The sequence below is a fragment of the Eleutherodactylus coqui genome, chromosome 3 (assembly GCF_035609145.1).
Source record: "Eleutherodactylus coqui strain aEleCoq1 chromosome 3, aEleCoq1.hap1, whole genome shotgun sequence".
In the NCBI taxonomy this organism is placed as follows: domain Eukaryota; kingdom Metazoa; phylum Chordata; class Amphibia; order Anura; family Eleutherodactylidae; genus Eleutherodactylus; species Eleutherodactylus coqui.
Genome location: NC_089839.1, coordinates 100,269,264 through 100,294,985, shown reverse-complemented (window position 1 = coordinate 100,294,985; position 25,722 = coordinate 100,269,264). Strand labels below are relative to the sequence as shown.

Sequence of the window (25,722 nt, the reverse complement as noted above, 5' to 3'; positions counted from 1 at the left end):
TCTCTTTATGTTACGAGATGGGGTCTGGGGCTCTCTCTTTATGTTACGAGATCGGGTCTGGGGCTTTCTTTATGTTATAAGCTTGGGTCTGGGGCTCTCTTTATGTTACGAGATTGGGTCTGGGGCTCTCTTTATGTTACGAGATCGGGTCTGGGGCTCTCTTTATGTTACGAGATCGGGTCTGGGGCTCTCTTTATGTTACGAGATCGGGTCTGGGGCTCTCTTTGTTACGAGATCGGGTCTGGGGCTCTCTTTGTTACGAGATCGGGTCTGGGGCTCTCTTTGTTATGAGATCGGGTCTGGGGCTCTCTTTGTTACGAGATCGGGTCTGGGGCTCTCTTTGTTACGAGATCGGGTCTGGGGCTCTCTTTGTTACGAGATGGGGTCTGGGGCTCTCTTTATGTTACGAGATGGGGTCTGGGGCTCTCTCTTTATGTTACGAGATCGGGTCTGGGGCTTTCTTTATGTTACAAGCTTGGGTCTGGGGCTCTCTTTGTTACGAGATTGGGTCTGGGGCTCTCTTTATGTTACGAGATCGGGTCTGGGGCTCTCTTTGTTACGAGATCGGGTCTGGGGCTCTCTTTGTTACGAGATCGGGTCTGGGGCTCTCTTTGTTACGAGATCGGGTCTGGGGCTCTCTTTGTTACGAGATCGGGTCTGGGGCTCTCTTTGTTACGAGATCGGGTCTGGGGCTCTCTTTGTTACGAGATCGGGTCTGAGGCTCTCTTTGTTACGAGATCGGGTCTGGGGCTCTCTTTATGTTACGAGCTGGGGTCTGGGGCTCTCTTTATGTTACGAGCTCAATTCTGCGGCTCTCTTTATGTTACGAGATGGGGTCTGGGGCTCTCTTTATGTTACGAGATCATGTCTGGGGCTCTCTTTATGTTACGAGATGGGGTCTGGGGCTCTCTTTATGTTACGAGATGGGGTCTGGGGCTCTCTTTATGTTACGAGATGGGGTCTGGGGCTCTCTCTTTATGTTACGAGATCGGGTCTAGGGCTCTCTTTATGTTACGAGATGGGGTCTGGGGCTCTCTCTTTATGTTACGAGATGAGGTCTGGGGCTCTCTTTATGTTACGAGCTTGGGTCTGGGGCTCTTTATGTTACGAGCTTGGGTCTGGGGCTCTTTATGTTACGAGCTTGGGTCTGGGGCTCTCTTTATGTTACGAGCTTGGGTCTGGGGCTCTCTTTATGTTACGAGCTTGGGTCTGGGGCTCTCTTTATGTTACAAGCTTGGGTCTGGGGCTCTCTTTATGTTACAAGATGGGGTCTGGGGCTCTCTTTATGTTACAAGATGGGGTCTGGGGCTCTCTATGTTAAGAGATGGGGTCTGGGGCTCTCTTTATGTTACGAGATGGGGTCTGGGGCTCTCTATGTTACGAGATGGGGTCTGGGGCTCTCTCTTTATGTTACGAGATGGGGTCTAGGGCTCTCTTTATGTTACGAGATGGGGTCTGGGGCTCTCTCTTTATGTTACGAGATCGGGTCTGGGGCTTTCTTTATGTTATAAGCTTGGGTCTGGGGCTCTCTTTATGTTACGAGCTCAATTCTGGGGCTCTCTTTATGTTACGAGATGGGGTCTAGGGCTCTCTTTATGTTACGAGATGGGGTCTAGGGCTCTCTTTATGTTACGAGATGGGGTCTGGGGCTCTCTTTATGTTACGAGATGGGGTCTGGGGCTCTCTTTATGTTACGAGATGGGGTCTGGGGCTCTCTTTATGTTACGAGATGGGGTCTGGGGCTCTCTTTATGTTACGAGCTTGGGTCTGGGGCTCTCTTTATGTTACGAGCTGGGGTCTGGGGCTCTCTTTATGTTACGAGCTCAATTCTGGGGCTCTCTTTATGTTACGAGATGGGGTCTAGGGCTCTCTTTATGTTACGAGATGGGGTCTAGGGCTCTCTTTATGTTACGAGATGGGGTCTGGGGCTCTCTTTATGTTACGAGATGGGGTCTGGGGCTCTCTTTATGTTACGAGATGGGGTCTGGGGCTCTCTTTATGTTACGAGATGGGGTCTGGGGCTCTCTCTTTATGTTACGAGATCGGGTCTAGGGCTCTCTTTATGTTACGAGATGGGGTCTGGGGCTCTCTCTTTATGTTACGAGATGAGGTCTGGGGCTCTCTTTATGTTACGAGATGGGGTCTGGGGCTCTCTTTATGTTACGAGATCGGGTCTGGGGCTCTCTTTATGTTACGAGCTCGGGTCTGGGGCTCTCTTTATGTTACGAGCTTGGGTCTGGGGCTCTCTTTATGTTACGAGCTTGGGTCTGGGGCTCTCTTTATGTTACGAGATGGGGTCTGGGGCTCTCTTTATGTTACGAGAACGGGTCTGGGGCTCTCTTTATGTTATGAGCCTGGGTATGGGACTGTATTTATGTTATGAGCAAATGCTCTGATCTGGGTATGCTGCTGCTTTTTGCACAAGTAGAATACAGGCAGACTGTCTATTAGTGTAAGTGCAATAAAATAATATTTTTTTCTTATGATAGAGGTTGCCAAAATAAATTCTGCATAAAGCGCCATCTAACCTAAGGTCGGTACTGATCTTACAGATATTTATAGTAAGCAAAACAAACTATATATTAACACCTTTTTAGCCATTTTTTTCATGTACCTAGAAGGCCAAAAGTTCCTCTTTTGGGGGGGGGGGGGGAGTCAGTTCAAACACTTTTCTTACTAATTACCTACTTAAAGGGAAAGTGTACTTCCCTTCTCCTCCTGTGAAAAGTACAAAGAAAAACATTGCCTGGGATCAATCAGCATGGTTAGGATGACATGAGTAAACATTTTGCTGACATATAATTTGGTCACCACATCTCAATATTGTACTGAAATAAGAGCAGCTTCAAAGCCAGATGGAAATAAATACATTTCGATGGTATGTATTAGAAGAGCGAAAAAATATACTAAATGTGGAGCTTTAGGTTTCCATTTAACTGCCACTTTTAACAATGGAACACGAGCTGCAGAACTACTTGTATACTTTTATATACAGACATTACATTTCTGTGATGCTGGAAACACACATCCTGTAATTGTGGCAGTTTTTGGTGCTTTTTTGTGATCCCAAACCAGAAATGGATTGTGACTTATTTCTTTATATTTCCCATCCCTTTTGAATCCACTTCTGGCTTTGGCTCAAGAAACTACACCAAAAACTGCCACCAAAATGGCATGCATCCTTCCAGCGTACAATCTCATTGACACAGCTGTATTTCGTATCAATATCTTTACGCCCAAATCAGGAGTGGAACCTCAAAGAGAAAGAACACTACAGAGATTTGCACCTCTTCCATGTTTCGTATCCACTCCTAGCTTTGACTTATAAATACTGACCAAATACTGCATTGGGAAAGAAGACTAAAAGACCTTTCAGATGTGCAAAATATTTCTCCAAGACGCACCTAAGGACGCAGATAATTCGGCACTAAAATCTGCATGTATACATTGCGGTCTATGGAGCAGAAATCCCAGCAGCAGATGAAGCTGCATCTAAGGGAACTTTCACACGGGACGGAATATTCCGCAACAGCGATGCAGAATACGTCGTCCTGCGGAATATTGACCTGCAAGATATTAACTGTTAATGTGCAGATTTTGGTGCAGAATTGAAAATAGTAGAATTCTTCCAGCAATTTTGCATCAAAACACACAGGGCCCCTGTCCACGGATAGCTTCACGGAGCGGAATTCCGCGAATCAGCGACGTGTAATAGCACCCTAAGGCCAGGCTCACACAAACGTGTTTGGGAAGTGTTTTGTGCATGCAATACACAGTAAATAGAGCCGATTAATTTCAATGAATTTGTACACATAAGCGTATTTAGCGCGCACATTTTGTTCATGCAAAAAATACACAGCATGCTGTATTTTCCTGCACATCTGCATCAGGACTCATTTCCACAAACATGCAAAAACACAACCTCTGATGCGCAAAAGCGCAGCACAAACGTACATACACTCGCGTGACACAGGTCTGACTGTGGAATTGCAGAATTCTGCTAGATTCAGTTCTGCATCAAAATTCGCATATTACCAGGGCATAGTCCGCAACGCTGTTAGAACCCATTCATGCGTGTGAAATATTCTGCAAGACGCACCTAAAGAAACAGGAAGTTCTGCACCAAAATCTACATATACACATGCAGGTAAGCTCTGGGGAGGGAAGGGGGAGACAGCTTAGTAGAGCTAAGCTGTCTTAACCCATTCAACGGCATATATGCCGAGCCCGTTCATCATATGCTAGGGTATATCGGCCAGCCGTGAATATACATGTGAATAAGCCCTTAAGGTGTGTCTTTCATACAAGTGAAAGGAACCTTTTACACGCGCACCCAAGGGATCCTTCACATGGGACAGAATATTCGGCAAGGCTGTTGTGGAGTACACCGTTCTGGAATTCTGCATTAAAATCTGCACAGTTAAGGGTTCCTGCCCATGGGTGGGTCGAACCCTGCATGCAAAATCCCACAGTGGAGTTCGACCCTGTGCCCCCTGCATACCTGTCCAGCATCTTCTTCCCTGTGCTGCGGATGTGCCAGCACGCATGCAACGTCTCTATGGCAATGACTAGGCTCCCGCGGCCATTCTGCAATGATGATTGCTGAATGGCCACGGGACAAACCGCTTTCATAGACTTCAATGGAAGCTGTCAATCACATTTTTACATTGTATGCTATGGGCATACAGATTTTAACCATTCAATTCGAAGTCAATTAAAAGTGTGAAATCTGCAGCAGACTTGCAGAAAAATATGCAGCAATTCAGTAACATGTGATCTGCAGCATGTTCAGTAATGCTGTGGAATTCAACCCTTGAAATACAAGTGTTAAAATCCGCAGCTGATCCACAATCTAAAACGCGGACAAATACGCATCATTTAGGTGCGGATTTGGCCACCACAAATCTCCACCGGGATTCCTGCAGGCCTCTGTTATGGAATGCCCACAGAGGTTTCGCCATATGTGAAGGTGACTTAAGGGATCTTTCATACAGGATGAAATTGGCAGCAGAATTTGCTACTGTTAAAAAAAATTCTGCACCAAATCCGCATATCTAACATGAGAGCTTGATGCAAAATTGAAAATTGCTTATTTCTGCCAGTAATTTTATCCTCAAAATCCGCATTTATGCCGGTTTCACACAAGCGTATTTGCACGTGCATTACGTAGAGAATAGAATCCATTGATTTCAATTGATTCATTCCCTTTTCCGTATTTTGCACATAATTTGTCACGCAAAAATTAGAACATGCTCTATTTTTCTGCGTATTTGCGCACCAAAGGTCCCCTTAGAAGTCAATAAGGGGACGGGGGCACAAATGCACCTCCATACGCAAAGAGATGTGTGAAACACTGCGCAATTTTCCTGAAAAAAGAACACATCTGGAACTCATTAGCCATTTCAATCAGTGCATCCTTGTTTGTCACACGCAAATAAACGTGCCTTGTGGGAGCAGGAGGTACAGTAGAATATGCCAATGTGTGCAACAGCGCATTGTTCATTCCACAAACTTGCAACACTCAGGCACGCACAAATCCGCAAATGTCTGTGTGAAGCCGACCTCAGACATGTACGTTTTTATGTAGATTTCTCCTGCGGCAAATTCCGCTGCGTGTTGTTGAACAATACCATCCCGTGTGAAAGCTCACAGAGGAACCTAGCAGTCAGAGCGTGCTTCCCACGCGTGAAGCGCTGCAATCAAACTTCGTCGGGTCCATTATCCCTAATTGCTTCCCGAGAGCTCATGGCTTCTACTGACACTTACTGTATGGTCCTGGTCTAATAAAGCCAAGCTATTAATTCCCAGGGCAATCATCGATTAGCAAATCTGCATTATGTTAACGAGCCTTGTGTAGGACGCGGCACATTTTTTAACCATTAAACGGAGTTCCTTTTTAAAGTATTGAGTGGAAGAGTAAAGGACAGAACAATCCAGTGAAGCCTTCCCTTTCTAACATGTGTCTCTTTGTGCTGGGACAATGGTAGAGAGCGGTTTCCACAGAGATTACGGTTTGAAAAGTGAGCATGTCGCCTAATGGCTGTTGTCATAGGCCCGGGCTGGCGGACATAATGCCATTGGCTGGGCCTTCAAGCCTTTGCTGCACTTTGCATCTCACAGCTCAATGTGCAGCATTGTTCATCTCTTAGAAGAGTTCTGGGTAGCTGTAAATATGTCTGCAGTGGGTGCGAGAGGCTGATTGTAAACTGGCAGCTTTTTCTAGTGGTGGGAGGGATATGCCGGGGGAGGGGAGGTGAGGCTATTCACTTTTTACAATCCGAAACAGGTAGGGTATCTTTTTACCATTCATTATGGTTTCTGCTGGCCTTGTGGAGAGTTCCTCTAGGGAGATTTGCCTGTGGGGGTCTGAAGAAAGCTGAGAAGACAGCTGATCTTTTTTAAGATCCTAGAGGAATACTGAAATTTACTCTTCTACCATGACTACTTCTGGCTGAGTAGCGGATACATAAAGTATCTACTAGAGGAGGATATACGGGATATTCCTCTGGGACTGGATCCCATTACTGCACCTGAAACCACAATGCCTACAGGTGAGAGCTGCTGAGATGGTTATTGTAGCAGCTGACCTACTTGTTACATTGTTGCATGTTAGTTTGTATTCCTTGCTTTGTTACTTTGTATTCTCTGCTCTGTTATTTATTATTCTTTCCTTTGTTTTTTTCATTTGCATTTAGTTAAAGTTACATATTTTTGGGGACTTTTTTAAGACTTTGCTCCCCTCCTGTTCTACAACAAGATCTGACGGAACGTGTTGTACGTAATTGTCATCATTTAAAGATTACTTGCAGAGATTTTTTGTAGCAAATGGGTAATTGTTTGTAAACACATTCTGCATTTCCTGTGGCTTTTGCTACTTCATCAAGACATCAAAACCTCCTGTGGTGTTTTAATTAGAGGAACATTCCTGTTGATTTGCATCTGTATGACCCTGTTGTGCAATTTGCTCACTGGTCCTGATCTTTCAATGATGTAGAAAGACAATATAGATCCATCTGGAAGCTATAATGGTGACTAGTACTGTAGATACTTTAATTACCTATGGCGCTGTTTTGTTATTTGAAGACAGATCTAGCAGAGCTGAGCTTATCATTACAGCAGAGCTGAGATTGTCATGCCATGAGATCACAATGTATGGTTTTCTGGATAATGATTGATGGTTGAAGAGGCATAGCTAAAGGTTTGTGGGCCCATGCAAAAGTTCAGCATGGGGGCCATTCTACAACCTTCCTCTGCATTGTTGGGTTTCTTAAGACCGACTTCACATGGGCGTATTTGCATGCGCAAAATCTTTGCATGCATTACACAGAGAATAGAACCCATAGATGATAATGGGTTTGTACATATTTCCGCATTTTGAGCTTGCATTTCAGCTGAGCAAAACAGGGTAGAACATGTTCTATCTTTCTGCCAAAGGTCACACAGAAATCAATGGTGGGTACACAAATGCACGCATAGATGTGTGAAACACTGCGCAATTTTACTGGAAGAAGCCCTTCAATGCAAAACTAACAGGCAGGGTCATTGCTAGAATCTTTGAAAATTAGGCAGAGGCTAAATGTAGGGGGCACCAATGCAAAATCTGCAACATGGCCCCCCAACACTCCATGGGCCATTTATAGTCCTGGTGTTTTCTTATATGATAGTGGTCTTTGGGACCCACAAGGCTCCGGGGCCCGGTAGTGACTGCTACCTCTGCGTCCCTGGAGAAGAAAATGTTAAAAAAAAGCTTCAACTGTAACAGAGATAACGTTTTCTTTGCCACTTGTTTCTGTCCAACACCCTCTTGACACTTGTCCTGGCTGGCACCGTCCTTATATCACATTTTATAGAGGTTTACTAAGTTGTTGCCAGCTTCTGCATCCTGTTAAACACTTTATAACCTGTGTTCCTACTGCTCTGTTTTTATGCTCAGCATGGACTTTACGATGATGGCCTCATTTACTGACTGTAAACATTCACACGAGAGAGCTTGATATCCGTCTGAGAAACTTGCACCGAAATTGCACTAGTAAAAGTGCAATGTTCAGTGCAAGTGCATTGCAATTGGTGAGAAAATCGCATTGCTAATAAGCGTTTTTTTCTGTCCACGCTTGTGAAAATGGCGTGCATTCTCAACAGAAAAAAATTAAACAACACACTTGCATGTACATGCAAGTGTGATTTATTATTTTTTTTAATTCTCCACCTATTGGAAACAATGGGCAAGATTTCTGTGGACTCGCAGAAAAATAGAACATGTTGCGACCTTTTCATTTTGCAGCATTGCTGAGAGAGAGAAAAAAACGTACATACAAAAAGGCCCAATGAAACAATGAGGTCTATTTTAGCGCATCTTTTAATGCACAAAACTCTCCTGTGTGAATGCACCCTCAGGCCAGATGCACACAACCGTGTGCGTATTAACGCATGACTGTGCACTAAGTTTTTTGGAATGGGCAATGTGTATTTGAAAAAAAACTGCTCTTATCCATTGAAATGGCCAATTTTCGTAATGAGCTCAATAGGTGCACTTTATGTTTGTACATTTGTGCGTGCAAAAAAAACCCCAGCCAGGGTCCCATACACTATAACTGACTAATTAGCCTAATTAGCTTCATAGGTTTTATTTCCCTGCGAATGCTGCGTATGTTTATGCACAACCGAAATGCACATGGAAAATATACACATTTCAACGAATTCATTGAAATCAATGGGTTCTATTCTCTGTGTATTGCGTGTGCAAATACGCTCGTGTGAATCCTGCCTAAATGTGCGCCTGTCCTTTTCTCCTGGGTCTGCTTACTGAATTTGTGTTTTGTTTCCCGTATCTGGATGGAGGCGGCAGGACGCCCTGCGCTGTGTTGATGCTTATCTTCATATATGAACACTGCGCTATTCATAGTGTACTGCAGACCTCGCGCTCGCCTTCCGTCTGCTATCACGTGCCTTCTCTGCTGCTTATCTAAATAATTCACAATTTAACTGTACTTGTTGCCTAAGTTGTCTACATTAACCCCTTTCTTTCCTAAAGGAATCGCGTAACATCATCAAACAAGCTGATGCCTGAAAGTTCACAATTTAGGCTGTATTTACACGGGTGAGAAACTTGTGGGAGTTCTGTCTGATGCGGTATGGACAGAACTCACATGAGTAAAGAAGCCATCATTTCAATAGGTTTATACACATGGGGGATTTTTCTCTCGAACTGAGAGTCCGAGATAGAAAAATCGCAGCATGTCCTATTTTTGGGCGTTTCTTGTTCAAGAGTCTCCCATCACTTCCTATATGTGTGAAATAAAGTGTGTCACGCTTGCATGCCATGCGATTTGAATGTGACTGATGCATCTTTTTTTATTTTCAAGTATTGAAACAACATTGAATTTATTTTGCGCATGAAAATTGCATGTGCATCAATATAATTCATTTTAAAGCGTTCAGTCACGCTTCAGTCATGTAAAAAAAAGCCTGCGGCATTTCCTATTTTTACACGTATTACGCACCAATTAAGCCATATTAGATTTAAATTGGATATTGAAATTAAAGAAAGCATGCTTGTGTGTTTTTTCTGTGTGCAAATATGCAGGAAATGTGTGCAGAAAATATAGTAAAATATGCACAGACGTGCGCAAAAATGCAACGCCCCTCACAGTGCAAATGTGAATAAACCCTCAGGCTTCATAAATAAACACGAGCAAGTGTGATAACTGTCTGAGAAAATTGGACCAATGTTTTTCAGCGATTGCATTGCTGTACGTGCGTTTTTGGGGTTTTTTTTGTTTTGTTTTCTTCTCTTTTTTATATGTATAAAATTCTGGGTGGCATAACTGGAACCTGATGGACCCCATTATAGTCAATGAGGGTCGTCCGGCACCGTTGGGCCCCCTGTCAACGGCAGTGGTTTACCGCCAGCGAATCACGCTGTCTGAAGCTTTCCATAGCATTGCTATGGAAAGTGCCGGCCCCCTGTCCACGAGCAGAGAATCATTGCAATTCTCCGCTCGCGGACGGCAGTTCGCGGTATGCTGCGAATTGCCCCTATTCTCCGTGGTCAGCCTATCTATGAGATTAGGCTAACCAACGGAAATTCATCTGTGGCTCCTACTCCCAGGCCGCGGCTCTCGCAGCAGAGCTTCGCCACGGGATACCGCAACGCCCGTGGACAGGGGGCCTTAATGTTCATGATGTGCTGGATTCGGCACTTTTTAATTTTTATTGTCTGGTTCCTATGGTGGGGCTGAACAACAGAATCTACAGATGTGAACAGAGCCTTGTTAGAAAAGAACCCATGGGACAAAAATGGACTGTGTCCCCCTCAATATTATTAACCTGCCCTGCAGCAATATAGAATGTGATGATGTGTTAGTGGATGAAATAACCCCAATTTTAATAACCTCTCTGGGTATTGTTGTCCTTAAGTGGTCAGCGAAGTTGTACCACCACCTTATATTCATATCTTTCATGTGGCACCAAACCTCTATTGATCATTCGGGCACAATAGAGTAGCTAATTGCTACGTGGAAATGTAGCTAAACAAGCTCCAATCGACTTGAAAGATTTCGATCTAAGCTTGTTGCTTGCAGGAAATCTGCAGTGTAAGGAGCCTTCTACCTGGATCAATAATGGGCCAGTGTAAGCGCTGCTAGCAACTGAATGATGAATGATAATTCATTTGCTTATCATTCATCGTTCAGTTTTGGCAGGCATAAGAATCAAACGATGATTGACCCGTGTAAACAGGCAGTTGTTTGAATGACTGCCGGTTTACTGTGAATGAAAGCACTTTCCTCCATCCACCGAACCATTATCACTCGTGTGTGAAAGCCCAGGAGCGGTAATCGCTGAGACAACTGCTTAAAGGGGTTGTCTGGCGGCAGCAAGTGGGGTTATACACTTCTGTATGGCCATATTAATGCACTTTGTAATATACATCGTGCATTAAATATTGGCCATACAGAAGTTATTCACTTACCTGCTCCGTTGCTAGCGTTCCCGTTGCCATGGATCCGTCTAATTCTGATGTCTTCTTGCTTTTTTAGACGCGCTTGCGCTGTGCGGTCTTCTCCCCTTCTGCTCGGCCCAGGCACGAGCAGCGTTCTGGCTCCGCCAGGTCAAAAGCACAGCTGCTGATTGGCTAGATGTTTGTGACCTCTAGTGGTACCTAGCCCCCGTTCTCTGTCAGCCTTTTACATGCTGTGGTTGCATTGACCACGGGATGTAAAGGATTAAACAGCTGGGATCTGAGGTTCTCCAGTCCCTGCTGTTTGAGCAAATGCCAGGCTGCCAAACACCTGCTCCCCTGGTGCAGGAGACCCATGCTGCGCCGTGAAAAAGTGATTGCATCAGAATAAAGTTGTCTTAATGGTCACCGTCAAAAGGCGTATGGACGGTCGTTAAGGGGGTTAAGATGAAATAATTTCTCACTGAAAGCTGTCCTAGTCATGTTAAACTTGGCTACTTCTGTACAATGCCAAATCCTATGAAACAGCAGATGATGCTTTAGTGAGTTTCTGATTGCCACATAAATCTTTCAAGGATATCCATCTTTGTCACAGTAGAACTTGCTAAATAATTTGCCTACCACTGGCACATAAATGCTCCAAAGCAATTCAAAATCAATTAAACTACCCTACGTGTTTGTATGTGGGAGTTTGCTCCAGGAGTTTTATCCTGCCGTCCATGGAGTATAAACTTCATAGCTGGAAGAAGCAGTTTGCTGCAAAAACAACAGGAACTGGGGGACTGGATAGACTTCAGTGCTGGGAGGTTCAATGGGAGGTGAACTAGTTCTATTTGTTCCCTGCAGTTATATCCATTCCTATCCCAATGAACTCCTCCTGTCCAGATTGTTACAGCCAGATGTAGGAGGAAAGGGAACAGTTTTATTAGCTGTTCCTATAGCAAAAGGCAATTGTTTGTTTTTATTGGAAAGCTTTTGTCAGAAGTCTACAGAATTAGCATTTGGTAGTTAGTAAAAGCAGAAAGAGAGCTTCTTATAACAGTTGTTACGTGGGCAAAATGGAGGATCACCGGATGATGTGGGTAGTTTGCATAAATCAGCCTTTTTATACTTTACCTTCTTTGAAGTTGCTTTTTTTTTATACCGGACCCACTGCAACAACCAAGTACTGCATTGCAGAGAGAGCTGCAATGAGTGCAGAACAGATTGGATGCAATACATGGTATATAGAGGCAAGGTGACCTTGTGTAGGTAAAAAAGTCCAGTCCTTTACTTTTCTTTTGTGATTCTGGAACGCTTCAATTAGTTCCCATTGGTGCTAACAAGTTTGTCATGCTTGTCATGATCAACTGGGCAATAACATCAACCCGTTTTTTGCAAAATTGGATCATGTGTCTGTGTGTATGAATGTGACTAGGTTGGTAGCACCATTGCCTTGCAGTGCTGGAGTTCCAGGTTCAATTCCTATCGAGGATAATATCATCTGTATGAGCAAGAATAATAAACACAAAGTGAACATAAAATACCCCTCCAGGTGTTGCCCTTGGTCAGATTTTAACCCACAACTCCAGCACTGAAAGGCAGCAGTGCTAAAACTTGGGTGCTTTCTGCTCCAGAGGGGAAGAACAGAAGGAATAAACACAAACAGAACATAAATGTTACCATTGGAAAGTTTTGTGCAAATGACTAAGCCACCGTGCTTATTCTTCCTTCTCCTACTTTTTCTTCTTCCTCATCTGGCACTTTCTGCTTATTCTTCTTCTCCACTTGAGGAGAAGCATAATGAGAAAGAAAAGAAGTCGTGTAAGAAGAAGTGGAAAAGAAAGAGATGAAGGAGAATAAGATCATCTTCTCCTCCTTCATATTCTCTTTCTCCTCCCCCTCCTTTTTCTCTTTCTCCTTCTTCTCTGGAGAAGAAGAAGCAGGATGAGGAAGAAGGAAAAACCTGTGGAGCTTAGTGGCTAGAACTGTTGCCTTTATAATGTTAGGTTCCTAGGCTCATGGCTGAGAAAGTGGTGTAATGGTTCAGTTGTTTTTACTGCTGCTTTGCAGTGCTGGAATTCTAGGTTTAAATCTGACCAAGGGCAACATTTGGATGTTTTTATGTTTTTGTTTGTGTTTCTTCCTGTTCTTCTCCTCTTCGGGAGCAGAAAGAACAGGTATGGTGGATCAGTTGTTAGCACTGCTGCTTTGCAGTGCTGGAGTTTTTGGTTCACATCTGACAGAAGGCACATCTGGATGGGTTTTTAATGTTTGTGTTTTTACTATTCTTCTCATCCAGAGCAGAGTGGAGAAGTGTGACCAAGGGCAACATCTGGATGGAGTTTTTCAAAACACGTTAGTGAAGCCGATTTTCACTCCCTTTGATTTCAATGGAAGCCGTAATTGGCCGTCCCAATTGACGATCATTTTTATGAAATTGATGGGTGGGGTTCCCGTTATATGTTGTATGCACAACCTGGTATGTTGGTGTGAACAGTGACATATGTTATGTCTGTGCAAGTGGCCAGACGTGCTCTAGGTGCAGTCCTGCTCTGTGTTTCTGTGTGTGTGTGTGTGTGTGTGTGTGTGTGAACAGGGCAGTGTTCTGTGTATCTCTCCAGGCTCCTAATCAGGGATAGCCAGGTCCCAGATGAAGATAGTTGGGCTGACCTTATTGGGACAATCACCCCGCTTTTAGGCAGGGGTTCCTCACTTTCCCTGATTAGTAAGGGACAGGGGTCTTTCCATCATTGCCTGGAGAGGTGTAAGTTTTGAGTGCAAATACTGTGTGAGTGTTTGCGGTTTTAACAGGATACCATCTTGTGTCCGTATGGAGGCGTGGCGCTTTAGTGCGCCCAGTGGACTAAACAGAACCCACATCTAAAAAGTGTTTCAGAGCCTGAAAATGTGAGCAACTTATTCCTGGTACCAGCCATATGGGAATTCCAGAAGAATTTATCTAGTCTTGGCTTAATTTAAATTCCTTGCAGACGCAGATTAGCTAATTAATACCTTTTTATTTTGGGGAATTGCAGCTTATAAAATTACCTAAAATATTATTTTTTCTAGTTTCAAGCCAGACCTACAGGTCTTTAAACAGGTTTAGGCTTTGTTCACATTAGCAACATGGCTTCCATTTATAACTGAGACATGACACCTATTCCATATTTGTTTTCAAATGAATTTTGGTGAATCCTAATGGACGGCATTGATTTTAATGGAATTCGTAATGATTGCAGTATTTTTATTTTTTTAATGACAACACACTGCAGACTGCTAGATGGAAACTCCAATGAGCTCCATCTGCTAATTGAGTCTTGGAATTACAGCTTAACTATTGTAACATGAAACGTTTCTAATGTACCTGGTGTTTCAACTTACTTTTTCAGCATCTCTTGTTGCTGTCAGTGGATAGAACCATTTTTGGCTACATGCCTAGTTCTGCTACCAGAAGGGGTTAAGACAACTTGCTGCAGTAGAGTGATCAGCATTGGGTTAAATGTTGCTACATCTGTGTATAATAATTTTATTCTTTAAGTCACAATTATCGAAAAATTGATATCTGACAATATCTTATATAAAAAATAAGTTGGTCGCCATTCAGCAGAGCAGTAAAGACTTACAAGCAGTAAAAATAAAATGCAATGGATACTGATCAGCAAACTGGCACTTTGCAGATTACAGAGTGGCATTGTTAATAATGACCAGTGATAATGCCCCAGGTGTAGTAGACATTCCTAATGTCTGAAAGCTCCTTATCACTTACTGTAAAATGAAGCCGAGGAACTTAAATTGCTTAAGATTTTGGATTGTTGCCTTCTGCAGGGAAGAATTTGGAAGGGTGGTGTTCAGTGAAGTGTGTTATTTAAGGCTACCCACAGTGATGTCTATTGTTGTGCGCTGAATTGAATGATGTCATGTTTCATTTAAGACTCTTATCCTTGTTGAGGTCTGAAGTTCCTCACGTTAAAGAAAGGGGTGGGGGGGGGGGGTTGAAGTAGTATTAGGAGATGGTGAGAGCTAAGTTTACGAGTCCGGTTTCTTCCAAATCTATTGTGCTCTCATTTACCCTTGTAAAAGCTGAGTCATGTTATATTGAATCCTGATCATGAGCCGGTTGAGCTAGCTGAGGACTCTCGATTCACCTGAGAACCCTATGAGGTAATCCTGGCACGGAGGAAGGCCAGTCTTGATTTTTCCACAGTGCCCGCTGTAGATCGGTAGATCACAGCAGGCCGTCCGGTAGATCACAGCAGCCCGTTGTAGGCCGGTAGATCACAGCAGGCCGCTGTATTAAGAAAAGCTTTATGATGTGGGTTGGGATTTATTCATAGACTGTACAAGGACATTCCTCTATGGTGAGATACAGCCAACCCCCCCAAGTACAATGCTGGTTGGCCATGTGTAAATCTTTGATAGGAAACAGAAAGCCTTTCTCTAGATGACATTAACACTTCCTTTTGAAAAGAGGGTGTTTTTATTTTTTCTTTTAGCCCTAGAGTCTAATGCAATTTAATTATTACAGTTAATAGCTTCATTTTTTGAATTAACTATTTAGATGGATTTATGGGCCAAGAATGTAGAGGATGGTGACAACTGGTTTGGTAATGTTTCATTCTTTGTGCTTTTGAGTAGAAAATGCTGCCAACTTAGAATTCTCCTTCTTTGCATTGAAGTTCTTTAGTAGTTTAAAGGCACGATCGCATACCTCCCAACATTACAGATGGTCAAACTGGGATGCTGGGGAAGCGCTGTAGGCAAAATTTATACATTGTGTTATGCCAAGTACAGGGCCAGAGGGGAGCGGTGCGTGACAAAAGGATTCAAGGAGACCGAACAAAATCTCACTGTGTTATGCACCAGCCCCACAGACTTTGCAGCCAGCATGTTATCTGAGGGAATAAATATTTCTATGAACCTGCTCGGCCTACTGGAAAACATAAAAATAAATAAAAGTAGCTATATGTCAAAGGGTGCTTTCACATCTGCACTGGGGATACCGCGTTCCTGCTCTGTTCTGGGAGGAACGGCTCCGTCTCTAAATGGAACCGAACAGCGTCGGACAAACCCCGTTAACGATAATAAGGTCCACCCAATTTTCACCCAGCTGGCCAGCTTTTGGACAGAAGAAGTGCTGCATGCAATGCTTTTTCTTCTGGTATTTTTAGCCACATCTGTGACAGAATTTCTGACTGGAGGTTCCAACGCAGATGTAAAGCGCTGCTGAATATTGTATATATGCTGGAGATAAATGAGCAAAACAAATACTCTTCTTCACTGGAGTCAAGGCCCCTGCTAGTCTTCACTTCCAGCTGCAAAAGTCACGATGATCCAACAGCATGGTGGCTCAGTGGTTATCACTGCTGCCTTGCAGCGCTGGGGCCCTGGATTTGAATTCCACTACAGACAACATCTGCATGGAGTTTGTATGTTCTCCCCATATTTGTATTGGTTTCCTTCTAGTACTCCGGTTTCCTCCAACACTCCAAAAAACATACAGATAGGACTCACAATCTATATTCAACTAAGGCCGGCTGCTCACGGCGCCCCCCAGGAGACCCCATACTTACCTGCGGATCCGGCGTCCTCGCTCCCGCATGACGCTTCCCCGCCCACTTCCGCCGCGTCATGTGACACGCCCACCACGTCACATGACGCGGCGGCGGTGGGCGGGGAAGCGTTTTCATGCTATCTTCCGCTGTGCTACAGCGGAAGATAGCGGGAACGGACGGCTTCCATTGACCGCAATGGAAGCCGTCCGTGCGTACACCCGCGGCAAATAGAGCATGCCGCGGGTGAGGACGGGAGATTTCACGGTGCGGAATTCCGCGGTGGAATTCCGCACTGTGAGCACTGAGCTATTAGGTTCAATAGAACCTAATAGCTGCGGGCAATGCAGCGGATTTCCGCCACAAATTACGCGGCGGAAATCCGTTCGCGGGAAGGAGGCCTAATGGGGACAGCACCCAATATCCTGTAATGTAAAGTCCTTCGTAATATACATGCGCTGTATAAATAAAGTTGTTTGTTATTAACAGGTTATGTAAACGCTGAAGTAAGCTGGTGGTTGGCTGCAGTGGTCACATATCCGTATTGGCGATGACAGTCATCCAAGAGTGAAGGCCGGTGGGGGGGAAGGGGGAGCGGACAGCTGTGGAGGAGGTGAACCTGCCATGTTTTTACAGCAGGCCAAGCAGGTTTGAGATCTGTTTTGCCTGGGGTCTTCCTTTTTAAGGTTCACTGCACATTTTTTTCTGTAGGTCTATGTCTATGTGGTTCAAAAGCCTTTAATTTACCATTACCACACTAATCGGTCAATTATACAAACTTTTATAAGCACTGAACCGCCAATAAATAAAACTAAAATGCACAGATAAGGGTCTAATATGCAGTCAGCGATCAAACAGATTCCTGGGGTAATAGCATAAGTGAATTCCTGCTCATCAAATGGGGCTGTCTGTTTTGGACATGTGGGTCCTTTTGTGACTGAGCCCTGCTATCTTGCCAGAATATGAAGCCATTGGGTCATCCTTTGGTGGCCAGGTCAACCCAGCAGACAGACATCAAAAATAAAAGTGGTTGAGTAGCCTAGGGCCTCATACACACAACTGTAGTACAGCTCTGTACACCATCTGACTTCATTGGGTCCTACTGTACCTCCATATTTCACATGGATGTTTGAAAAAAAAAAAACAATGTGGCATATTCCATTGGATGACAGTATTCTGCTGCTTCTGGGGGAGCATACTTTGGTAATATGGTGCTGATGCACCATATGGCAGCACACAGAGTGCCTACAACTTTGTGTGCCACCATAAAACTTTGTAATGACAACGGGGCATTTAAAAAGACCTCCATAATGGGTTTTAAAACTGCACATACATCTTTTTAAGGCAGTGGCTCAGCTGACTACTGACAGCCAGTGTCCCAATCTAACTCCCAACAGCAGATCCTGGCAGTTTAACCTCTTACATGCCACAATCAATAGTAACTGCAGCATGTAAGCAGATAACAGGAGGGAAGGACTCTTTCTGTCACTAATCATTGCAATTGCAAGGTACCAATAGGTTCCCATAGCAGCTGGAAGCCTGATAAAGGCCTCCATGTCTGCTAGTTACCTCTGCTTATTAGACCTCACCTCTGGCGAAGTGGAATAGGCTGCTGTCATAGGCTTAGTAGAATGCACTGCATAATGCAGTGTACTAACCGGTTAATAGAACGATTACATCTTTAAGCACCCTTTAGGGACTAAAATATAGTATTTTAAAAGTTCAATACAGTTTAAATTAAAAGAAAAAAAATCCAGTTTATAAAAAATACACATTTTCCACACAAAACTCATTTTAAATGGATCAAATATTCAAGAAATGCTTAATAAAGCAACACATAATAGGCATTACAGCGTTTGTAACAACCCATACAATGAAAATATTTTGTTATTTACTGCACATGGTGAACGCTGCAAAAATCATTTTAAAAAGTAATGCCAGAATTCCTATATTTGTTTTGTTCGCCTCCCAAAAAACACAATAAAAAGCAATCCAAAAATCACGTCCCTCAAAGTGGTACAAAGAAACACAACAACTCTATCAGCAAAAAACAAGCCCTCACAGAGCTCCGCTGCCAGAAAAATAGGAATGTTCTGCATCTTAAAATGCGTTGATGCAGTTTCAATTGTGTTTCTTTAAAAATGTTTTTATTGTTCAATAGTAGAAAAAAAATGTATAAACCTGATATTGCAGCAAAGAAAATTGCTTGTTCCTTAAAGCCAAAAAATAGGCTCCTCTCCCTAAGGGGTTAGGCAATATTGTATAGCCTAAAAAGTATGACTGACAGAACTAATTTTAATAATGGCCATCTAAAGTGGAAAAGACTTGCAGCTAGGTTGCGTTACCTTTCCAAAAATTGTCTAAAAAGCAAGCATGGCCTCAATGTCATTCGTGACAGTTTTGTTGATTTGATATATGGACTTGTCACGGTTGGAAGAGAGAAATAACTGAAGGTTGTACAATTCCACACACTATTGTATTATTTCATACTTAATAGCTTTTTGGTGTCAGATGAAAGCAGCCTTCAAAACACTGAACAGAACCCATCAGAATGAGCAGAAAAGTCAAAAGAATATTTTGCGCTTCATCTGACGTCCTAATCCGATTTTCCACTGTCCAGAAATAAGAAAAGGGGAATCCCATTTCCATGTTCCACACAAAGCTGCTTAATGCATTATTCCCTTTAACTTGGCTCTATCTAGCTGCGGAGCATTTGCCTTTCTCTTGGTCTTGTCTGACTTGGAAGACATGAACAAGTTCACCTGTTTTATATTGCCTGACTCAAGGTGTAGAATAAATCCTTCATGGATGATTGCCCCCTTGAGGGATGCATATGTAGAAATGTTGCCTCACCAAAAAAGTTTTCTGCTAATCTATATGTTGGGTGTAGCCAGTTAAGGGTGGGAAGTGTAACTAAATACAAGAAAGAAACAATAATGAAACAATAATGAAACTTATTTTAGAGACCTATGACATTTCCGTGGGAAGGCGGCTAAGAAGTTCATTATTCTATTGTTTGTCTCAAAGTAGGATATCTTCTTGGTATATTTACATACTGTACACATTTGTAGAGTGAGAGTAAAATAGGATTAGGGCGGTTTCACATCTGTGTCGGGAGTTCCGGTTTCCTGCTCCGTTCAGGAAGAAGGAAAGGGGAATCCCCTGGCCAAATGGGTCCGTCTTATGACAGAACCAAACAGCACCAAACGGACCCTATTGACTCTAATGTGGTCCATTTCTGCTCAGCTGCCCGTCTTTTAGCCAGAAGAGAAAAAGATGTATGCTTACAGAAGCTTCTTCAACTAATCTGCTACATGTGAACATATCCATATAGTTTACCATGGGCCAGGGCTGACATCCGAGTAGTGCAGCACCCGAGGAGCAGGCATGGCTTAGGAGACAGCAGGGTAGTGTTTGGGCCTTGTCATGGTGGCTCTACAGTCTCCCACCCGGAGGGTAACCGGTGACACGTCCAAGGGCCGAAGGCAGGTTAATAAACGAGAAACCCAATAATGGATTATTTTAGTCTCTTATGTCATGCGTGACGCCACCATTTCTTCTGTCGTGGGGGAGTTCCTGGATGGCAGAGTAAACTCACCCTTGTGCGGCCTCCATAGGGGAATTCCTAGTTGTCAGAGTAAATCCACTCGCACACAGGATTCTTTTAAGACACAGTCTCCGGAAACGGACGGGCAACTGGTCTCTTTACTTGAAGTAACTTTATTACAACTTCAGAATACACGCCAGCAGTAAAACAGTGCAACCACGTCAAAGTAGTATGACAGGGAGGACTAATGGGTGGACAGGAGAAACCACAGTCTAGTTATCTGTAGGTCCGGATCCCGGCAACACTCCCTCTTCTCTCCAACACTGTACTGGTCAACACTCACATTTGACAAACAAGGGTGCGCTGCATGGCAGTTCATCATTCTCTCACTGTTAGTACGGAAGAAGTCCTTCCATATCTCCTGGGTACAGCAGGCCCAGGAAAGGCTGTAGACTTTTCTCAGCTTCTTCCATTCTGGGCCACACAGGCTGAAGGTGCCTGTGTGGTCCTCTTGCGCTCTCCAGAACAGAACTCTTTTAACCCTCTTCAAGTCTGGACTCTCCTCTTGCACACACCTTGCATTCGCATTTATATTACAAGGTCACATGACATACAAACAAATACATTTTCCAGACAGTCATCTCACATACCAGTCGGTTAACCCTTTCAGTGCTGCAGCTATGCAATACACAGCAATCATGCAACACAGAAGTCACTGACATTACATAGACAAATGCATACACACGGTTATGGAGGGGCCCTGTTGTACCAGGCCGCTACAGGTGGTACTGCTGTCAGGAAAACTGGGCAAATGAATCCAAAAGGAGACCAACTTACCTCTCTTCTCTCACTTGCCACCTAGTAGTCATCTATTCGGAATTGCACAATAGCTTTATAATTAAGTCACCAAATTGGAGCCCATTTATTTAATGTAGATAAAACTACATAAGTACCAATTAGTCTTCTTTTTTCCATTTTACAGGGGAAACTCCAAAGATCCATGGGCTACAATGTGTGTGAAAGAGCATAATACAACCTTTAGGTTGGTTTGACACAAGCATATTATGGCTTCATTTATGAAATTATAAATACAGAGGAGTTTCCCAGCCTTACTGAAGAACTAGTTGCTTGAGCTTGGAACATCATAGAGATCTAGGATGATCTCATTTAGGGTCACTAGACACGCAGTCAGGCCGGGACACTTGTCCATGTTACAGATGTGTAAATGCAGCCATAATATGCTCATGTGAGACAGTCCTCATGCTAGAAAAGGCTTATTTTAAACCCTTCATCCAAGTAACCACCAAAAGCAAACCGGTTCCACGAAGAGGAAAGCAGTCCTAGACACCAATTGTGTTGATGGCAGCAGTGGCGTATCGCTAGGGGTTGCAATTGCGAGCAGGCCCCTATACTGAGGGGGTCCAGAGGCCCCGGCCATATACAAAATACACTGAGTGCATTACCGGTCGGTCGCACTGCCGGCCACATGATTGGTGCGGATGACAGTGTGTGGTTGTAGGAGGAGAGAAGAGGAGGTGAGGTGGGGAGACAGCGCCCGCAGGTCGGCACTCTGAGAGGGGTGGCTGCAATTACAGGCTGCAGACTTCCAAGGTGAGCGGTCCTCCCATTGAGAGACTGCAGTTATGAGTGGTCAAAGCTTTAGTCTATCAGTGCACTTCCAGCCAGCGATTACCAGGGGCTCCAACGGAGGGTCTAGGTCCCCTCTCTACTCACCCCTGTAGCAGTATCTAGACGGCCTGTAAATGAAAGTCCAGGATAGGCATAGCAACACAGATCACATGAGCTAGCTCCGGCCACAGGTTCTGGACTTTTATTTACAGGCTGTCCTGAGACTACTGCAGAGGTGAGTAGAGTGGGGAGTCTACTTAAATATGTGGTATAAATTATACCAGCTGTACATATATAATTATACAGGAGATCTCCAGGATACACCAGCCTGCTCCATATCACTATATACAGGGATAAAGGGTGGTATACATCTCCTGTATATAGTGATATGTACCATGCTGGTGTAACCTGGAGATCTCCTGTATATAATTATATATGTACAGCTGGTATAAGCTATACATTCTGTATATAGTGATATAGACCATACTGGTATACCTTGGCTCAGTTTATATCCGCATGGTTGATATCACTATATACAGAATGTATAGCTTATATCAGTTGTGCATACATAATTTTATAGAGAAAACACCCAGTTTTGGATGGTTTCCCCTGGGAGATTCCGCTTTTCTGTTCCACTTGGGAAGCAGGAAAATGAAATCCCTACTGCCGAACGGATCCGTTGCTAGACGGAACCAATCAGCGCCGGAGGGGCTCCATTGACTATAATGGGTTCAGTGTGCTTTTCGCCTGGCTCTTGGGTGGAAGAAAAAGCGCTGCATGCAGCGCTCTTTTTCTGGTATTTGGTGCCAGATCTGTGACGGAATTTCCAGTCAAAGGTCCCAACGTAGATGTGAACCCGTCCTTACACCAGCATGGCAGATATCACTGTATACAGAAGATGTATATACTTCTCCCTGTATATAGTGATATGGAGCATGCAGGTGTAACCTAGGTAGCTCCAGTACATAATTGTTAATGTACAGCTGGTATAACTTGGGTGTATCCTGTATGTGATTGCACACTTTACACACAACTAACAAACGCATTAGAAACCTGCATTGAGTTTAAAAAAAGCCTGCATGTATTGTTTGAATCCACATGCGGTTTTTAATACTGCATGCAGTTTTTGTATGTGATTTTTAATTGTGGTTCAAAAATGCAGCAAAAAACATGAACACAGCCAAAGGCTAATTTCACACGGGAGAGTGCAATATCTGGCCGTGAAACTCAGCCTGATATCACGCTCACCAACGTGCAATGTCCCCGGAGATGCTATACGTGTTAAAACAAGCTTGCATCATATTAGGGGACTATTGATGATTTTAGCTGCAATGGGTAAACCTCGCGTCGCATCACACTCGCATGCACATCGTGCGCCGTGCGATGCTGTGCCAGCCTGATTAATAACAATGGGTGACGCAAAGTGTTCCAAGGGAACTCCTAAATATAGGGCATTCAATAATATTTTCACTTGATGTGAAAAAAAGTCGCTCGTGTATGACCCCATTCAAAAGAATGGGGTTCATATTCGTTCGAGATTTGTGAATCTCGCAACGGACAACTCTCACAGGATTTTCCCGGCCGTGTGAAAGCAGCCTTAGGGACTGCAAACAGATTTTCACGTAGTCCAGGAAATGAGTCATGTTTAGAAAGCTTATTTCAAGGGGCTAAATCATGTATGTAAATTCGTTTTGCAGCTGTATGCAGCATGGTTTAGATATGGGTACGGGTACAGATGGGGGGTAGGTAGCTAAGCTTTTGCACCAAGGCCCCTGAGCCTTTAGTTACACCCCTGGATGGCAGCACTGCCTTGGGAAACTGGTCCACTTTTTCACTTACATTAGTTTCTATAAATTTTCATCATTTAGTGATTTTCAGATTTGTTTGATGGAGCCTGCTGTCTATGGGGGCTGATATTCTGAGACTTGGGCCATATTACTGGCTGCATTTTATAGTACAGTCAAGGGGTTGTGCGAAGATTTAACGTTGCAGGATAGTGGATAACTATCTGATTATGTGGAGGTCCAACCAGTGGGACACCCAAGGTCCCCAAATAAATGGTGTGGTGGTTGCACAGTTTATTTTAATAGGACTGCCTGAGAAAGTTGAGTTCAAGCACTTGGATTTCTCTGGCACTGCTATTGAATAGGGGGTAACTTTAAATCTTGACACTACTCCTTTTAAAGACCCGTAATAATAATTCTGTTTATTTACACTCCACAATTGCCTGTTTGTATTGGTTGTAGGATTTTAGAAAGATAAGTTATCGTTTGCAATGAGCCGATGAGATTCCGTCCCACATATTTTTAATACAGCCGTATGCACGAGACTTTACTCATCTAATCGAAGACAAATATGGTATGGCAGTGCATAACTCTTATCACTTATGTCTAAACATGCATTCACGTAAGTGAACGATAATCATTCAGTTGAAATGGGAGCCAACGACAAATGAGAATTGTTTTTTTTTTTATTCGTTCACTGAACGAGAAGTGATCAATTCTCAGTGATGATCTGCCTATCCAAACAGGCTGCCGAGCGCGAACGAGATGGTGATGACGTCATCAGCTCGTTCGCTCAGGCAAACCAGAATTGTGCATTTCTTATTGTGTCTGCAAGGACCATTAGCCCCATTGGTATTTATCACAACTGTTTTTTGTTTGTTTTTTTTAACCAGTCAAATCTACTGACATCTTGGGTCTGGGTTTCCTTTAACAGATGGCCCTGACATGACCGTATCAAAGCAATTGCTAGGGGGTAGCATGTAATGAACAAACAGGGTCAGCTGTAGTGTTGCTGGTAGGTGACCTCGGGCCGTTGAATTCAAGTAACAATTTTTCGTTGCGTTTCAATAGTACAATCTGCTTCTGTATTTGTGGACGTAAGAGGAAGCAAATAATGGACATCTTTGTTGTATTGCTATGCAGAAGGAGGAGTGGGAGCAGTCCGCCACAGGGAGACCACTGCCGTAGAAATAGAAATTATGTCATTTTACTGTCCCCTCATTTTAATCATTGTCTTGTAACAAATATTTGTCCTCAATGTAGCAAAAAGCTCATGTTATCTTATTGTAATTCTGTTGTTGGCTGACCTTATATTCTGTCCTTTTAAGTAAAATGTAATGTGTCACTTATTGCTGTGTGTATAGTATGTAGGTTGCTGTTATCAGTAAGCGAAAAGATATATGGACTTTGTTATACTTGACTAAATAAGCTAATTTTTCTGTATAAATGGAGATTACATTGTGTTTTGTATCAGATAAAATCACAAAGGAGTAATGAGAATAAACATTAACTACATTAATGTATCAATGGTATTCATTACCAATAGTTGCATAAGGGCTTCTTCACACGATCGTATTATTTGCGTTTTACAAGGGACTCCAGCACTGATGACCTATCCTTTAAGATAGGTGATCAATATCTGATCAGTGGTTGTTCGCCACACAGGACCCCAGTTCACCAGCTGTTTGATAGCACTGCAGCACTTGGATGACTGCCACAGCTCCTTCTCAGGCCAGTAACGTTATGGTCATACATCACATGCCATGAAATGTATGATGCTGTGTCTGGAATGGAGTTACGAGGCAGAGATGTGCACTTGAGCACCACAATCTCTTCAAGCAGTTGCTTGACAGGGATCCCGAGCCATGAACCCCACTGATCAGATATTGGAATCCTGGGAAATCCTAGGATAGATATGTTTATTCCAGGCATGCTTAAATTCATAGTCTCACTTCTCAACTTGAAATAGATGGTGCACATCATATCCGTATTATTGTATCTTGATGCCACCGGAAGCTGGGGGTTTAACAGGAGGAACGCCCCTCTCACACCCCTAGCTCCCGATAGGGTCAAGGCAGGAAGGTCCTAGCAGCAAAGTGTGGATGGATTTGCGCTAGCGCTACAGCCTTAGCCTGAGGGTTACTATAGTTCTTAGGCTTACATTATTACCTGGAAATGCTGCCATGTTACCGCTGTAGCCTGGCAGCGTTTACATGTCATAATGTAAGCTTAAGAAGAATATTAACCCTCAGCCTAAGCCTGCAGGGCTGGCAC

At 43.5% G+C, this 25,722-nt stretch overlaps 1 protein-coding gene across 3 annotated transcripts in view; it reads left to right on the top strand.

Moving 5' to 3' along the window:
* Positions 1 to 25,722, top strand: part of PLEKHG1 (pleckstrin homology and RhoGEF domain containing G1) — a 251,462-nt gene that overhangs the window by 166,153 nt on the left and 59,587 nt on the right. The gene's annotated exons all lie outside the window — the stretch shown is intronic.